Source organism: Microtus ochrogaster, linkage group LG7_11 (assembly GCF_000317375.1).
Source record: "Microtus ochrogaster isolate Prairie Vole_2 linkage group LG7_11, MicOch1.0, whole genome shotgun sequence".
NCBI lineage: Eukaryota > Metazoa > Chordata > Mammalia > Rodentia > Cricetidae > Microtus > Microtus ochrogaster.
Genome location: NC_022032.1, coordinates 11036517 through 11055384, shown reverse-complemented (window position 1 = coordinate 11055384; position 18868 = coordinate 11036517).

Below are 18868 nucleotides of genomic sequence, written 5' to 3'. Positions count from 1 at the left end.
GAGAGAGAGAGAGAGAGAGCGCTGGCCTTATTTTAGAATTTTAGAATGGAAAAAAACACCCCTCCTTCAGATAAGAGAGCTGACCTGGCTTGGTTAATCAACTCAAAGTCTTTCCTTTCTTCTCCTTATATAATCAAAGAAAATACAGCTGAATTCCCATACTAGGAAGAGGCAACTGACTGGCAAAGTCTTTGGCCAGCTCTCAACACTGGGATGAACTTTCTGGAAAAAAAAAAAATCCCGGCTTTTGTTTCATACAGAAATCTCAAATTCCCTCCTTGAATCACACGAGTTCCCAAGATTCTAGCATATCTATTCTTTGAAAATATTAACCTCTTGCCCCTGCCTCCTGTGTGTTCACTCAGAGATTAATGTTTTTATCGTGTTGACTTCATCGTGTGTGTTTATAGTGGTCCGAGGTGCGGAGCCAGGCTCCTGGTCTTCCTGGGTTTACGAATTAATGACGGAGGTGAGTTTTCAGTCACACAAGCAGAGGCTGTTCAAGTGGAGCCCTTTGATGTTCTAGGCATAAAGAAAACCTTGTGAAGGAGTACAGGATCTGGGAGGGTGGACATTCAAACATCTGTCAGTGGCAAGAATGAGAGCATTGTTTGGGCTCTGACAGCAGAGAGGTGGCTCTCAGGGAAGGCCACAGTAGTGGGGTACAGAGGAGAGACGGGATTATGGGGTTGTGTCTTACAGTCCACATTAGCCCTGCCCTGTATGACAAGGCAGTAGATGTGTGGTCCTGTCTAGCCTCAGCTGCCACCTGTGCAATGGTGCAATGAGAGATCCAAGTGGCCAGAAGGCCTATGAACTCACTGGGCTCTTCAGCTATGTTCGTGGCAGAGTTGCAGACAAACTCAGATCTCACCACTGTGAGCCAAGACCCATCCTGCCCTGGTGAGCAGGGAAGCATTCTGAACTGAGAAAGTCAGGATTGATTGTTATGACCTCTGTCTTAGGCAGAGGAAAATCCACAGAGAAATAGAACAAATTATCATAATTTTTTTAGACTATAAGAACATCAGAGAATTTGCTTTCGATTCCTGATCATTTCAGGACCTGTTCACTGCTATGACCTACTTAGAAAGGAAAGCCAAGCATCAGGTTCTTCTCAAAACTAAGCACAGAACCCCTATAATTACAGAGCTCACCTTGAGGGACTCCCCGCTGCAATCTAAACCTAGGAGAAGACAAATCGGAAGCAGTATTTGCAGGTGAGCCAGAAAGTGAAAGGAAAACCAGGAAGGTAACCTACCTTTCCCTGTCCACAGGTCATTCTTGCTGCCACCTCACCGTATACAATACATATGCCTCCCATCTTTCTGTACCTGGCATTGTGCTGGTTGAGTGGGTAAGCAGCCCGACATCCTGTTCCCAGGGATCTCCCATCTTTGTGCAGAATATAGAAAATCAATGAACAAGATCATTTAGGTGGTCATGGTGCCTCACAGAAAGCAAATCATAGCAAGAGGAGCAAAATTAATAGGGAAAGTGCTGTGTTTCTTTTATTTTTGTGGTTCAGGGGCTCAGACTCAGTGCCTTGTGCATGCTACACATATGCTTGCTACTGTACTGTATTTCTAGCCTAAGGGAGATATGGCAGGCATGGGGCAGAGGGACAGATGTTTCTCAGCTGTGTTCAATGGCAAAGTCACTCCAAACTCTGCAGGAAAAGTTGTACGATACAACAATTGTGGAAAATGCATTTTTTTAAGCTATAGAATGATAGTTTTTTGAGGTGACATCAAATATATAGATATTTGGGGACGAGTCTTCCAGGCAGAGGAAACAGAGCAAACACAGGAGCCCAGAGATGAGAACAACCAAAAGACAAGGTCTCCTGGGAATGGAATGTGGGACCCAGAGCCTGGCCTCTGATAAGGTCCCGAACATTGCCAAAGTCCAGCACGATCAAGTTCTGTACATTATCCTAATGGGTTTGTTTGACTTTTACTTTATGGGTGACAGGAAGCTGTTTACAAGGAAAACTAAAAGAGGTTGGTCATGGGATCCAATACATTCCTGAAACATTACTTCGTTACGTGGGGAATGTTGAGGAGAGAGACCAAGTAGATCGAATAGGAAGCTGCTGTGTGACAGACTTCCTGAGGAGACACAATACACTCATCTATCCACTCACCCCAGATTGTGAGCCCACAACAGACAGAAGTGTGAATAGCACTGAAGTCCAACTTGGTAAGCCCAGGAGTTTTATTGGGGTTACTTATAGGAATGAGGGTCAGGGGTTGCTAAGAGGAGCATAAATGACAGTTAGTTGTATCACCAAAGTCCACCCCAGCACAGGTGGCAGCTCTTGGGACCTGAACTGTGCAGTCATCAGTTTGATTAACAGTTTTGAAAGTGTCCTTCTCTGGTGGTTCAGTTGGTCTGAGCCTCTTCCAGGCTCCTCTCTTGGTCTTTGTTTCCTCTGAACAGATCATCTGGTCCCTGCGTTTTACAGGCTTCTCATCTGGTCCCAGCTTTTCCCAAGCAGTTGGTCTTATCTCAGAGTCTTCTTTGTAGATATTTAGCTCATCTGAAAGTGACTCTCAACAGTCTCTAATGCTTACAAACTCTTGAAGAAGGAGGGGCCTAGAGAATCTGATCAGCTTCTGGGACTTCCTGAAACTGTTTTGTTTACTTGCTGTCTTAAGGGAGCTTCCCCGAAGAATAGAGTGTTTTACACACCCCCTAGAACATTCTGTTGTTTCATCTCCTGAAAATATCTTGTCCTAAATAATCTTGTCTTTTCACTTCCCTTTACATCCTATACCTTGAGATGTTTCCCTCCCTCCAAAAGTCTCTAACCTTTGGGGAAGCTGTTACACAAAAGGATGCTAGTTGGGAACTGGCAGGTAGCCCAGGTGAAGACAATAAAGACTTGCAGTAGGGAGGCCGAGAGGAAGATGCAAGCAAATACAAAAGTATAGAGCAGTGGTTCCCAACCTTCCTAATGCTACGATCCTTAAATACAGTCTTTCGTGTTGCAGTGACCCCCAACTGCAGAACTATTTTCATTGCTACTTTATAACTGTTAGGAACTGTAGTGCAAACATCTGTGGTTTTGGATGCAATTAGGCAACCCCTGTGAAAGGGTTTTTGGATTCCCTCAGGGGTCGAGAGCCACAGATTGAGAACCAGTGATCCAGAGCATATTTTAGAGTCACAGTGGCACAAGCTGTTTATAGGCTATGAATGTCAATGCTGAGGAAAGGTACCGAGCCATGAGGTAGAATGTAGATAAGAAATATGGTTGATTTAAGTTGTAAGAGTTAGTTAGTAACAACCTTAAGCTATTGACTGAGTGCTTATAATCCTCTGCATGGTTATTTGGGAGCTGACTGGCGGGACAGACTATTACGCCTACACAGGTATTTATTATGTGTGTGTGTGGGTGAGGGACGGCAAGATGGTCACCATGTGGGGTGCTTGTTGCCAAACCTGGTGGCCTAAGTTCTATCCCTGTGACCCACAGAGCGGAGAGAGCTGCTTTCCACAAGCTGACCTCTGACCTCCACACTTGTGCCACGGCACACACATACATGCACATGCAAGCAATAAATAAATGCAGCAATAATAGTAATACAAGAAAAAGTTTTAAAGTACCATTTTTCTGTAGATAGAAGCATAGGAAAAGAAATGGAGTAGATATTGCCCATGAGGTGGAGAAGGCCAAAGTTGACATGGTCAGCGTCACATTTGGGTGTAAGGGGCCTCTTTGACAAAGCCGGGCATCCACTGGGACATCTCTCACCTTCCCTGGAAGAACGGTGATTGCATCACACACCATGTGGAAAATGTAAGAACAGCGACGCATTGTCAGGTTCTGCCTTTCGAAAGCACAGCAGCACCGCCGAGCAACTCAGTGCACACACCCGGGCAGATGGTGAGATCCCCTGAAACATAGCTGTGAAATTCTGGGAGCTTTGTGGATTAACAGCATCAGAAAAGCCCTGCCTCTCCTGAGGATGAAACTGAGAAAATTATCTTAAAACACAATAGGTCGAATCATCAGTGCAGCAAAGGAAGTGAACTCATTCAAATTAACAACGGTTCCTAAGGAATCTGCTTGCTGCTGCACGGTTAGATAAATGTTAACCCAAAGCCAGAGAAGCTATGCCAATGACCCTCGCCAGTTCAATTATTTTATCCTCACTCAGCCAGTAATGGATGTCTGATGATTTGGCCGGTTGGGTGTGAATGGATGAGGAGCAATTTCTCTCCAGGCTGGACCAGCACCTTGACCAGCTTCAGGACTGGGGCTTGAAGATCGGCAGAACTGATGGAGCAGATTGATGGGGTGATTGTATGTCCAGTTCCAGCTTCCATCCCCTGACATGAACATGGGATGGGAACATGGGACATTCACAGGGAGAATCAGAAGACAGACCATCCTAGGCTACTGCCAGCCCTCTTGCTGAAGTCTGTGCCCCCAAACTACTGCTTCAAATCTCGATGCGGAATTCGCTGAAGCAACCGTGTTGGACAGAAAAAAAAAAAACAAAACTGGGTGATAATCACCTCCCCTCTTGTTAGCAGAAGTGATGATGGCAACAATCATTGCTAAAAGCCTATCGTTACATGATTGGTTGAGCACCTCAGTTCGTTCTCCTGTATGGCCTTGATAGCTAAATGGTTATTTAATGAAGGATTTGGAAGTGCTGTGACTTCATATTCCAGCAACATGGGGAAAGTCTCCTTCAGATGTCCATCTTCACGGTGCAGTGCTGAGAATTTCCGAACACCCAATCGAAAGGATTGATTAGTACATCTAATCACTGTGCAGGGATGTAAGCTTACAGACTAACGTGAACCAAAGGGTGGATTACCCACTGAAGTATCACCACGCACCAAAGCTCTGACATTCAAGTCTGCTTCTGTTCAAACCTGCTCTGTGTTTAATAGAAATAATACCGAAAGACTTACTGATATAAATGTCCTATTCGTTAGTCAAAGGCTTTTGTAGAAACACAAATCTAATGCAGAGACTCAAAAGCATCAAACACCCTTGTTATTCTGGGTATTTTCACGGACTCTTATCAGGCAGCTAACGACTGCTCAGCCGGGCTCTGCCTTGCTTTGATGACAATTCAGAATTCCTCCACACCTGACATACCAACAAATTATTTCTTCCTGACAGTAGATAGTACAATGCATTATTCAACAGGACCCGCATAGCTAGTATAGAAAAACATGTGGATGTTTGAGAACTAAAAGGGACTTTTGACGGCTTGCTGGTCAAATAGAGAGAGTTAAATTTTAAGCTCTTTCCCTGGGTCATTCAATTAATTAGGGGCAGACCCAGATCACGAAACCAGGTTTTCTGAACTCAGGATTGGTTTTACTTGACATCAAGATGAATGTGTGCCTTGTCGGGAACACATGTGAATAGCCCATTTTTGTCTTATTTTATAAATAGTGACAAACATACTCAGTTTGTTTTACTGGACATTTTCAAATTCAAGTTCCTAGTTCTCATGAGCTCCTGCTCGAGGATGGAGCGAAAAGGCCCTACAGTCCTGACAAATCTGAAAGATAATCTGGAAACATCTTCAGAGCATCCTGGTGGCTGCGGGGACACTGATCTATGACTTAAAAACTTGGAGAGCTTTGCCAAAGAGATACTTCGGTGTGGGATACAGACATACTCTCAAAAGATTTTAAATTTGCATGCGTTGGGGATGGGTGGAGATGAAGAGAAGGCAAAAGATAGAGAGAGAGGGAGGGAGAGAGGGGGGGGGAGACAGGTGGGGGTGCATGCAGTGGCCAGAGGCCCACTTTGTGGAGTTTGTTCTATCTTCTGTTTTTAGTTGCCTCCTGGGACTTGAACTCAGGTCCCCAAGCTTGCGCAACAAGGAACTTTACTCACCGAGCCATCTTGCTGGTTTCAAGACTTGTCCTTTACCAAGGAAAACCCAGAAAAGTGAGCTCTGTGAGTGTATCCACTAATTACACAGCTCGCATCCACCGAGTATTAACTATGTGGAATGCACTATATATTTCATGAAAAGAATTATCAAAGATGTTGGTGGGGTAGGGGTGGGATCGGTACCTTCACTGCCTTTGAGTCTTAAGTTAGGTGGACCAGAGGACTCAATTAAGGTGACGGTTAAGGCACCTAATTTCAGGGGCAGAGGGTAGAGGAGGACAGCTTTTCTCGTGTTTTCAATTATAATTAATTGAGGTTGAAATGCAATTCATTGACCTCATAGAATTTCCAACAATTTCCAGAAAAGTGCTCTATGCATCCTAGACACATACTCAGTATTTTTTTTTCTTTTTGAGAAATGTATGAATGAATCGGTGAGAATGATTGAGAGGATTTAGTTACAGACTTAGGTGATGTCCCCAGTCACGGATGACTTTCCTCTGTCAGAATAGCATCCTCTTGTTTTAACCATGCTCTGGGGTTGCTTAGCCACTTCCTCATCACGGTAACTAAATACCTGGCAGTATCAGCTTCAAGGAGGAAGAGGTCCATGTGGACTCATGGTTCAGGGAATATCGTGCTGGTGGTGAGGAAGAAGATGAGACAGACTCAGACCACAGTGCAGCAGAAGGAACTTAAAGATGGTCGCACATGCGCTGGAAGATGGGAAACAGACTTATACCAGAAGCAGGGCCAGAGAATCACCCTGCAGGTCTCTTCTTAGTGGCCTATACCTGAGGGAGGCCCTGCGTGTGAAATATTCCTCACAATCTCCCCAAGCAGTGCCTCCAACCAGGGACCAACTGTTTAAATATGGAAGTCTATGGGAGGCACAGCTGATTCCAGCCACAACAGTGGACAGGTCAGTCACGACACTGGACAGTCTGTCCCCTTCTTAAATGTCCATGGCTAAACATAATTTTATCTTCTCTGAGGAGTGACACCGACTACTTCACTTTGTGTAATTGTAGCTTGTTCTTCCCCACAGACTCTCACTATATAGAGCCCTGGCTGGCCTGGAACTCACTGTGTAGACCAAGCTGCCTCTGGTTCTTGGTTACTGGGGTTTAAAGCTATTGATGTGAGAGCTATGGCCTCTTTGCTACTTTCCCTTGCCCCCTTACCTTAACCCCTCACATGAGCCTGAACTAAAGATGGTTCAATATCTGGACCTTTCTCCACGGGGCTTCCAATCTTGTCTGCAACTTAGACAAGCCAAAGAAGTAGCTGTAATTTGAGGATCATTCCCTAAAGTAAACTGTGAAGATACAGGACATTGAAGACGGTATGGCATTGCTAGAGTAGGTGAACAAGAAGTGACCCTTAAGCTACGGAGGAGAGGGAGTCCGTTATAAGGAGAAGGCCTTGTCTTTGGCAACGCTTCCTACCCCACTCTCCCCTCCATCTCTTGCTTCTGTCGTTCATGATCATCAAAGGAGGGCTAACAGCTTCCAGTAAGCATTGGAAATATATGCTCGTTAAATAATTTATCTCTTGCTTGCAGACAACAGAGATGTTGCTCCCAAGGGAACTGTAAGGTTTTTTTTTCTAGATGGAAAACACATGTGTTTTATGACAGCAATTTAGCTTGCTTTTCATCACTAGTTGGAAAGTATTAGTAAAACCCACTAAGTCCAAAAAATGAGACAGGGGGACAAAAAACGCATAATACACGGTCTCTTCTACATTACAAATAAGCTGGGTTGTGTAGCAATAACAAGTAACCCCGGAATTCCAGTGGTATAATATGATCATAGTTTATTTTTTATGCATATGATTTGCAGTGTGGGTTGCAGCTTTTGTGGGTAGCTATCCTGGAGGAATCTTTTCATTTTATGAGCAAGCCTGTATCCTCAAGGCAGAGCAAGAGCAGGAGGTCATTCAGGATATCTGTAAGGACCAGTCTTGCAAAGTGTTTACATCATCTCTGTCCTCATAACATTCGCTGGAATCAGACACATAGGCTGTAGCTAACTCCAAGGAAATCTGGAAAATGGGACCTTCCTGTGCATTCAGGAAGAGGAAGTGCAAAAGGCATAGATGGTCTCAGTCCTGGAGAAGCTTAATTTTGTGGCCCAGAAAGTTCTGAAAATATGAATTCCTTTATTATAGGGACGAGTGACCAAAGCCTTAGAGGGAGATAAAAACAAGGAAGGAAGGTCCATTGATGAGAAATTCTTTTTTTCTCTTTCTTTCTTTTTTATTTTATTTTATTTTTTTTTGCTGGAGTGGGAGATAAGTTCTTGTGTACCCTGGGCTGGCCTTGAATTCACTTCTGAAAATGATCTTAAACTTCTGGGTCTACTGGGCTGCCCTGTTCCGCAATGCCTCTTATGCAGTGTTGAAGGTCAATCCCGCAGCTTCACTCATGCTAAGCAAGCAATCTACAAACTGAGCTATGTCCCTAGCCCTGCTTTTTAAAAAATTGTTTGAGACAAGGTCTCACTCTGCAGTCTAGGCTTGCCAGGAACTCACCATGCAGCCCAGACTGGTATCTGACATATCGGTCTTTCTGCCTCACATGGTAAAATTCGTCATAAGGACGAATCACCGTCCTTAGCTTTAGACTGACTAATTTTGTTTGATTAAAAAGGGACAGTGGATAAAGAAAGGTTGCACAGTGAACTGCATTTGACTAGAGATCATAAGAATGAATGGGTGTTTCGGTGGTAAAAAGTAAATAAGAGAGAAGGTGTAGACAAAGGAATAGTGGTTCAGAGTCTGGTAAGAGTGGAAAAGGAAAAAAAAAAAAAAACCAGAAAAGCAGAGAGGCCGAATTATCATACAGAGACCTGGGATGCTTGATTACTCCTAGAACAGAACAACAGAGGAAGATCAACACGTTTGATGGGAAGGAAACCCACCAACGATCCTCCAGAAAGACCTTCATTAGGAATGTGACCCTCACTACCATGGTGGTTGTCTTGTTAAGGTTTCTATTGCTGTGGAAGAAACACCATGGCCACAGCAACTCTTATAGGGGAAAGCATTGAGTTCAGAGGTTCAGTCCTTTATCATTATGGTGGGACATGGTGGCATGCAGTCAGGTGTTCCCTGGAGAAGAAGCTAAGAGTCCTACACCTGGATTGGCAGGCAGCAAGAAGAGAGAGACATTGGGCCTGGCTTGAGCATTTGAAACCTTAAAGCCCACCCCATGTGCAGACCTTGAGATTGGACAGCATTAGGGGTGACAGAGTACTGGACCAATATCAACATGACAGGGCCTTTAAGGGAGAGGGCAGCTCCCCTTTAAGATCTGGAGAGGTGCTGCGTAAGAAAGATGGCCTAGAGTTAACAGTAAAAGCAACAGTTGCCATGGACAACATGATGGGGATGTCTGAAGGGGGAGAGCCTTTGGAAAAATCCCCTGAAAAAAAAAAAAAGGAATTCCTGGCTTTTATAAGATTGGGGGGGGGAATGAGAAGCTCCACAGTGCATGAGTTAGTCTATTTGGCTCTCACGTGCATGAACCCAGGTTCTAGATGGGACCATAAATTCATCTTATAGCCGCTAAGGAGGTGGACTGCAAGCCCACAGCACAACAAAGCTTCTAAACTCCCTGCCAGAGAGGAGGAGGAAGTTTGATGCAGGTGGTATAGCCTGGTTTTGAGAAGAAAGAAAACCACTGGGTCTGTGAAGTGCCAATTACACAGCTTGGATTTCATTTTCTAAGCAACGGGACGCCGCGCAAGCATTTCAAATAGGTAGTAACATCATCAGAATGGGGGTTTTGTTTTTTTATTTATCATTTTTATGAGTCTGAGTGTTCGCTGAGTACACCGTGTGTGCAGCACCCTCAGAGGTCAGGAGAACTGTTGGCTCCTCTGCAACTGGAATTAGAGACAGTTGTGAAGTTAGGAACCCAACTTAGATCCTCCGCAAGGGCAGCAAATGTTCCTCCCTGTTGAGTCATCTCTGCAGGCCCTAGACTGGGGGGTTTTAAAAGGACTTATTTTCTTTTCCACATATCTGCTGGCTGAAGTTGGCGGACGCTTAATGGCTGATAATTAGAAAAGTTGCTGCTGCTGTTTTGTGAGCGGTGCTTCTTTCTTTGCAAGAACTGAGAGCACTTTGCATTCAGCGGAGAAGCCCAGTGATGCTGCGTTTCCATAGGAACAGTGCGGATGAACCAGATACATCTGTGTGGCTCACAGTGTGGACTCGAGGAAAAGACATGCTGGCGGTGCAAGTGACATGCAAGAGGAATCCCAGGTTGAATCGTTTGTCAGTCTTACAGAGAACTTTGTCCCAGTGCCTCCGGGAGAACCCGAGCAGCGTTCCCACTCCATGGTGTCACTCAATAGAATGAAATTAGCCTGCAGGGATCACAGTCACAACTTGTGAGCTTTGCCACCAGTGCCTGTGGAATCCCCAACTGTCAGCCGCTTCTGACCGGATGATGCCCAGGTCGGGAGTATTAACAAACAGATAAATATCCAGGTTCCTGTGGATTGTGAAACCCGTCCCTGCTTTGTGGTACTGATCATTAAACCCTAACCCCCAGCTCCCACCCACCCAAACTCCTATTCCCCTTTGCTCTCCCTTCCTGCCATTCATTTGAGACATGGTCTCACAATATAATTCTCAAATTCTCATTCCCAATCCTAACTTGATTAAAGAGCTGCGGTGATTTTAAGGAGAACAGTCCCCATGGGGTTGTGTGTTTGAGTGCTGGGTTCTCAGTCAGTGGGATTCTTACAGAAGGGTTGGACGCTGTGGCCTTGCTGGAGGAGGCGTGTCACTGGCAGTGGGCTTCAAGGTTCCATAAGACCAAGCCAGGCCCTGCCATCAGAAACAAGCTCTCAGCGGCTTCTCCAGCAGCTCGCCTACCGGGCACCATGCTCCCTACCCAGATAGTAATAGACTAACCCTCTGAAAGAAACCGTAAGCAAGCCCACAATGAAATGCTTTTTTTCTGTAAGTTGCCTTGGTCATGGCATCTCCTCACAGCAACAGAACAGTAACTAAGACAGGAGACAACTCACATCGGTGTGCTTTGCTCATGAAAACCTTGCCCTAGTCAGGGACGGGCTTAAGGGTGATCCGGTTTCAGCCAGTGAGACACAGAGCAGCAGCCTGCTGGATGCTGTAGGGGTGCAGGGTGGAATAGGGGTGAGACTTGGGAAATGTCTCCTGGACTTAGAAGGGCAGCTCTGCCAGCCTTTGGGCCCCTTTATATTAGTTACCATTTTGTCCCTGTGCCTGGGATGAACACCTTAAAGGAGCGAAGGTGGGCTTAGCATCAAAGACTCCATACCTGCCATCCCTTTCCTGTCACCTTCAGGGCTGTGATTCACAGCACTTGGTGACAGACACGTGTGGTAGATGAGGTCTACCACAGCAAGGGCCATGCAGCCATGCAGCAAAGACCAAAGAAGGGGTTAATGTTCCACTGCGCCCTTTGAGAGAATACCTGCCAAAAAATAACTTTGCTTTCTTCTATGATGCTCCACCTCCTAAAGACTGTCTTTTCCCAGAGTCACAGACTGGCAACCAAGCCATCAACATTCAGGCTATGGACCGGGCATCTAAAAGCTCAATCATGACACCCTCTGTCGTAGTGAGGGTTCTGTTGCTCTGAAGAGACTCCATGAACATGGCAACTCTTATAAAGGAAAGCATTGCATTGGGGCTGGCTTGCAGTTCCGAGGTTTAGTCCCTTATTGTCATGGTGGGAAAAGGAAGCATGGCAGTACACAGGCAGACATAGCCCTGGGGGAGGGGTCAAGAGTTGGACACCTGGATCGGCAGACAGCAGGAAGAGAGAGTGGGAGACATTGGGCCTGTCTTGAGCCTCTGAGACTTCAAAGTCCACCCCCAATGACACACCTCCTCCAACAAGGCCGCCCCTCCTCCAACAAGGCCATACCTCCTCCAGCAAAGCCACCCCTCCTTCAACAAAGCCACACTTTCTCCAACAAGGCCACACACACCTCCTAATAGCTTCACTACCTACAAACCTGTGAGGGCACTTTTCATTCAAACCCCCACGCCATCTTCCTCCAGATGCACACAGTGCTGGCAACAGTGGTGCTACCATTCAGGCCTGGGGAATGGGGCACAGCCATGCCAGGACTCTGAAGATGGCAAGGCCAGAACTTAGGAGGAATTAGAGTCTTGATAGCATTACAGAGTCACACACTTACCCAGCCTCGAGTCTTTCTGAACTAGAATCTCCTCTGTGTGATGATTCTTTTTTTTAAAAAAAAATCACATTTTCCCCCCTCAAGATGGCCAAACTTGGAGTTTGTTACTTTCCCCTCAAGTTGGCCAATTTAGAGTTTGGTACTTGCAACAGGAACACTACAACCAAGATAAACGATCATTTTCTCACTGCCCCAGTGAGGGCAGCGGGTGGGCAAGGTAGAACCTTCACATCACACAGCTCTTGAATCTAACATGGGGAATCACAGCGTCCCTGGAGTTGTGCAAAGCAGGTTCTAGAAAACAGACAGTGAGCACCAGCTTGCACACTCAAAGGAGCGTGAAGAGAACATCAGGAGGAAGTGACCCCAGAGCACGGCTGATGTCTGCAGTCAGTCTGAGCAGCTGTGGGCACCTCACCCAGCGTCTCTCAGGTTTCCCCTGGACTCATTCAGAACATAGGCACTTACGGGTTGTTATTAGAACACAGTATAGCACAGGCTAAATTACCCAGCACAATGCTTACCAGTTCACATGAGATGGGCCTCAGCTTTTATTTTAAATGGAGCAGCAATTCACAGACTAATTTTCCCTTGGATCCTTGATTGTGGCACAGGGCCACTGACCCATTTAGCCTGCTATTGCCACTTGACACCACAAATTCAGAACAATTACAAGGAAGTCATTAATTCCCACCCAACACACACATCTCACACATACGAAAGTTCACACGGGTCAGGAAGGTTCCTGAACCCAAACCTGCTCACCCATTTTCCCAGATGACATTGCGATTATCAAGTTCAGGGGACTAGGTTTACAGGAGGCATTTTAATTGAGTGTTATGTCGTTTACCAAACACTCCTCATTAATTTTTTTTTCATAGCTACTTGTTAAGCTCCAGTTTGAGAGAAGGAGAATAAAAAACCCTGGAATGTTCTTCCTCAGAAGGATAATTGCTCATTAGAACCCTATTTTGTTATAATTGTACGATTCATTATGCTGAACACTTCATTAGAAGCATTGTAAAAATTCTGACAACTCGAATATGGTACGTTGAATATGGAAATGGTTCCGATTTACAGCCTTCCTGCATCTTTAGGGCAGTTTCTAATTAACAGACATGGGAGATGCTGGGAAAGTGAAAGTCTCCCATATTTTATTCTGGGATCATTACTGGAGATATATTTTATAAAAATGCAACATTATTTTGAAATAGGAGGCTTTCTTTAGAACAGGGGGAAAAAATGGCCCATAAATGTGGAATTGTCACAAGGAGGCCACATCTGTCTTTGCAAATTCAAGTGGCTCAGAATTATCTGCAATTAATACTAAGCCAAATCTTTTTATAGTTCTGCTACAGACTTTGGGGTAAAGATAGCAGAATGAACATTTTCATTTATCTCCTTTTCCTCTTGAAATCCAACTCAAATGACAGTTATGGGAGCTTAAGTAGGGTAAGAACTCAAGAGGAACAGAACTCAGATGAACAACAAGAAACTTTCGGAAGTTGGAAGCAGATGAACAAGTGAACTAACTCTAAGAAATCTTAAGGTAACAGAGTAAACTTCTGGGGGCCCGAGGGTTGGGGGTCAATGTGAAGCTGCAGATGGATCAGCTGGGATTCTGCATAAGAATCTTTGGGATTTCCAGACCTCCCCGCTAAACTACCCCGCTTAGTGGAGACTTTGAGTCTTGTCTACCTTTGCCTAGGTTGGGAGCTATTAATCCTGGAGAAGGTCTCTAGAGAGACAGGAGACAGGTCTCTGAAGTGCTACCATCTAAAGAGGGTCATAAGAACACCCTCAGTAAACAAGGGGGCAGAAGGATATTCATATAGTTAATGATAAGCCCTGCTTTCCACGTCCCCGGAGGCTACTTAGCAGACAAGGTTAGAGTCTGTGTATGAGACCGTGAGACCCTTCCTGGAATACGGCCAGCACAGGAGAAAATAGCTGGAAACAGTGTTCTCCCCCTCCGGGAGTGATCTTACACCCATAGGCTCACACCCTCGGGTCACTGGCTCAAAGGCAATCTCTTGCCCTCTGCTCCAAATAGACAGAATCAGAGGCACCGTGTATGGGTGGGGACTGAAATATAGCCCAACAAGTTCATGCTAAAATTTGAAAATCACTGGGTGTTTTTGTTTGTTTTCCAGTAAAGTCCACCCTGGGCCCAACCTTTCTTTCTCTTGTCAATATAAGCAATGAAGGGGAAGTAATATCACAAGAAGCATGAAATGAAAAGCAGAACTCTTAGAGGAGAAGAGAGGCGATGTAAGAAAAATTGAGACTGGGACAAAAAGCTAATAATACTGTCAGAGAAGTGAGAAAAGACCCGTGACGCCAGGAGAGAGAAACTCTTGTGGAAAATAGTAGCTGATGAGAAATAAAAATTATGACAGAAGCAACAGAGAATTCAACAAAAAAGAAAAAAGAAAGGAATGGGATGGAAACAGTAGAAAAAGTCTTAGGCTTAGTTTAGGAGAAGATTGAAAAGATTGAAGTGTAAGCAATGAAATCATGAGACATCCAGATAAAAGGTGGTTGGTGAAAGAAGAGATGCCTGCAGTGCTAATAAACATGGATTCCCAGAAGAGATACCCACAATGCTAACAAACATGGATTCCCAGATTGAAACAGTCCCCCCCCCCAACACACACACCTTCTAGTGTCTGCCAACGGGTGAAAGTTGGCTTGCATCTAGACACATCACTGTCAGATTCACGGAGTAAACCAAAAGGATGTTGCAAATGTCCAGAAAAAAAAAGAAAGAAAGCAGGCCAAGAATGCAGAACCAGGATGGGTAGACTTCTCAGGAAACACATCCCTAAGGAAGTGTTTTGATCAAATGCAGGGACAAAATGAGCTTTCAAATGTGAGGGTAAAGACATTTAACATACGCTAAGGCACCAAGGTTCTGAGGTCAAGAGGTCAAAGTCTCTAAGAATTGGACCATGCTATTGTAGTGCTGGCAACTGCTTCATAGAGGCATGACCCAAAGCACACCAACCAAAGACTTGGTGATGACATCCACATCTGTTCTCATCTCCCCCAGCTGTGCTCTGCCCTGTCACCTGGAAGTCTTTCTAAAGGCAATTTCTGTAGTGGTTTGGAAAAAAAATGGCTCCCACAGACTCACGTATTTGAATGCTTAGTACCCAGCTGATGGAAGTATTTGGGAAGGATTATGAGGTGTAGCCTCGTTGAAGGAGATGTTACTGGGGGCTGGTTTTGAGGTTTCAAAACCCCATGCTATTTACAGCTAATCCTGCCTTGTGGTTGTTATCTCGGGACATGAACTCTTAGCTATTATTGCTCCAGCGCCATGCCTACCTCCCTTCTGCCAAGCTCTTTGTGGTAGTTTGAATGCAATTGACCCCCATAAGTTAATAGGGAGTGGCACTATTGGGAGGTGTGGATTTCTTGGAGTGAGAGTGCTCTTGTTGGAGGAAGTACGTCACTGTGGGAGCAGGCTTTGAGGTTCCAGATATATTCAAGCCACACTCAGGGTCTCAATTCACTTCCTGACGCCTGCTGATCAAGACGTAGGACTCTCAGCTACAGCACCATGTCTGCCTGCATGCCCCCACATCCCACCCTGATAATAACAGACTAATCCTCTGAACTATAATCTACTCCATTAAATATTTTCATTCATAATGATTTCTGTGATTTTGGTGTCTCTTCACGGCAATAGAAACCCTAACTCCCCTCCATGACCATCATGGGCTCCAATCTTCTAGAACCATGAGCCCCCAGTTAAATGTTCTCTTTCATAGGCTACCTTGATCATGGTGTTCTGTCACAGCATCAGGAAAGTCACGTGACGAGTTCCTCCAGTTCTTAGCACTGCTCACAGTGGCAGCTCTCTCTCCACCTTCATCTGGCCCTCACATTGTCTCCTGGAAGCCTCTTCGGGTGGCGTTTACACCTACCCTCTCAAGTGCTTGTTAGCCTTTACACTGTGAGATACACTGTGGTTTCATGGGGAAATCCATCCCACATGCTCCCCATCCAGCTGGTAAAACTAGCAATAAGGAATTGTCACACCCACCAGTAATTGGCAGTCCCTTTGCTGCCCTCCAATTTCCAGTTCCCCCTGAGCCTTGAAGATTCCAGCTCCTCCTATAAGACTTATCCACAGAATAGCAATCTCAGCTGTGGGATTCTTGAAGTCCACTTTCATGTCTTGGAAGGTAATGGCAAATGAGAGGCGCCACTATGAGCTTCTGGGCTGAATGAGCACGGAGTACTTCTCTGATTAGGTATGCTGGAAACGATTCCCATATGGTTGCCAGAATTTCCTTCACTAGTATGTGAGTATTACACAGAACACAGAGGCAGTAATAGGCCATGGTTCGGGGCAGTTACAGACATTATCTGATGCTGTGGATAGGGCAGTAGAAAGTCAAGGAAGATAATCCAGAAGGTAGAGGCGAGCCTTTGAGACTGGTTGATGCTGCCATTAGGATAATGCGGAATATACAGAACATGGCAGTAAACACTCATGTTGGCAAGCAGGTCCTCAATTTGAAAAAAAAAAAACTAATAGATTCAATAAATGCGCCACCTTAATTATGATTTCTCTTGTTCAATTTAATGAACAGTGTTAAAATAATTTCAGACCTTTGTTATATCTGCCTAACCCGGCAAACACCACTCTCAATTACCAGGGTTACTTTTGCAGTAGATGAACCCTTGATTTTCCATAGCTCCACTGCAAAAACAAGAAACAAAAGGGTAGGGTATTAGAGACCTACAACTTCACACGCTCGTCCCTGACTAAATAAAGGTATTCCCGTAAAACCCAAGTCAGATCAGAAAAATGTGTAAGCCGAGGAAACCGGAAGTCCCGACCAACCCTTTATTGTTAGTCATGTTAGAAAACATATAACATAGAAAAGATAAACGGAGACACTGCGGGTGTCCAGAGAATCTGGAAGTGTCACCGGACATTACTCTTCTCCAGAATTCCTTGCAGGCATTGTTACTAGGGGTCACCTGTCTATGAAACCAAGGTGAAATTGGGAGAGGGCGGCCTTGAACTGGCCTCTCTTCATCTTCACCACAGTTGGTTAATCATGACTTTTGGCTCAAGTCTTCAAGTCCCATGAAGAACATGGAGAGACATAACCATCCTTCCAGATGCTATAAATAAAGCACAAGCTTGCGAATGAGTTCTAGCAGGGCCAGCTTGCCGCTCTGCTGCTGCTTTGTAGTGGCACCCTGAGCGGCCAGTTTTCTCACGCGGAAAACAGAAGCCACCCTGTCCTCTTCATAGGGCTGTGGTGAGGATGAAATTTTGCACGTAAGGCAGCCACCTCACATTAAGCACTGTGCCATTGGTTGCTGTTGATTGCCATTGCTAACAAAGTCAAATTGCTCTGCCTCTAATCAAGGTTCGCAGTGTATAATATATGCATGAAGGACACTCTTGGACTTGGGACTTATCATCAGCGACAAGCACTGGTTTGCAAGAAACAAAATAAAAGTAGTTCAGACTGTATCTATTGATATATAGAAATCATATTTAGCTTCATAAATTGAATTTATCATCAATTTGGCTAGCTAATTAATGTGGCAATAAAGAATTGTTTGGAATTACATAATGCCGCATGCATGTAATGTCAGCATTTAGAAGGTGGAAGTAGTGAGATCATGGGTTCCAAACCAGTTTGTGTTACATAGTGAGTTTCAGGTCAATCTGTGCTACGTATTGAGTTTCGGGGTCAATCTGGGCTATAAGATCTCTGTTGGTGTTCAAGGAATCCGTAAATGTCACTGGATATTAGTCTTCTCCCAGAAGTCCTTTTAGAGGGTCACATTTTTATGATACCAAGCCAACAATCATCAAGAACTTTTCAATGCAAAGTTAACTGAGGATGGACGGGGAACTTCCATGGTTATAAGGATGGATGTGCATTTCCATGGTGATGAAGGCTCATTTTCATGCAGAGATGCCCTGGGGACCAGGAGAGGGATGCTTGACTAGAGCACCCCAGAGGTGCCTAGAGGACTGGGAAATGGGTTTCATTGATGACCTTAAAAAGACTGGGAACCTGAATAAGCACAAACCCTGAGATTCCAAATACACTTTGCAGGTCACAAGTGCCTCAACAGTTCTTGACTTTTTCTTGAGTTTTTTTTTTTTTTTATCTTAGATCACACATTAAGTAATTGGCTCTATGAATGCACATTAGAAGGAATCCCCCTAACTTGTTCATTTCCTATTTCAGGTTCCTCTGGGTACATTGTCCTGCTACTCACTTCCCTTGTGCATTTGTATTCCTGCTACTCCTTGGGAAATACCTCTCCCTGACTTTTAGAGGAAGATAGCAGATGCTTCGAAACTCATCCTGATGGCTGCAAAGTCAAGGTGAGGAGGCACCAGTACTTTGCAGGCATGAGTACGTATTTTCAGAGCTACCATGTCCATCCTACGAGTGAGCAACATCCCATCCACAGAGGAAGGAGCCGAATGACTGCTAGGCCTGTGCATTTAGTGAATTGATGCCAATTCCAGGCCTCGGAGGATCGTATTCTTAGCTGCTTCATTCGGGTTGCTCTAATATTGACACGGCCTTGGAAAAGTGGAAAGTGAGCCTCTTCAAAGACTGTAAAGAAAAAGGGGGGTTTAGAAGAACATTTACATGATGCTTCCCTTGGGTTCCAGCTGCCCGACTGAATTAGCATCAAACCCTTGCCCTGGCATAGGGCTGTGAGAGTTGATTTTCCTGGCCCCACACAATGACCACAGTCAATATGGATGCGGCCTGGTTTTCATCTGGAA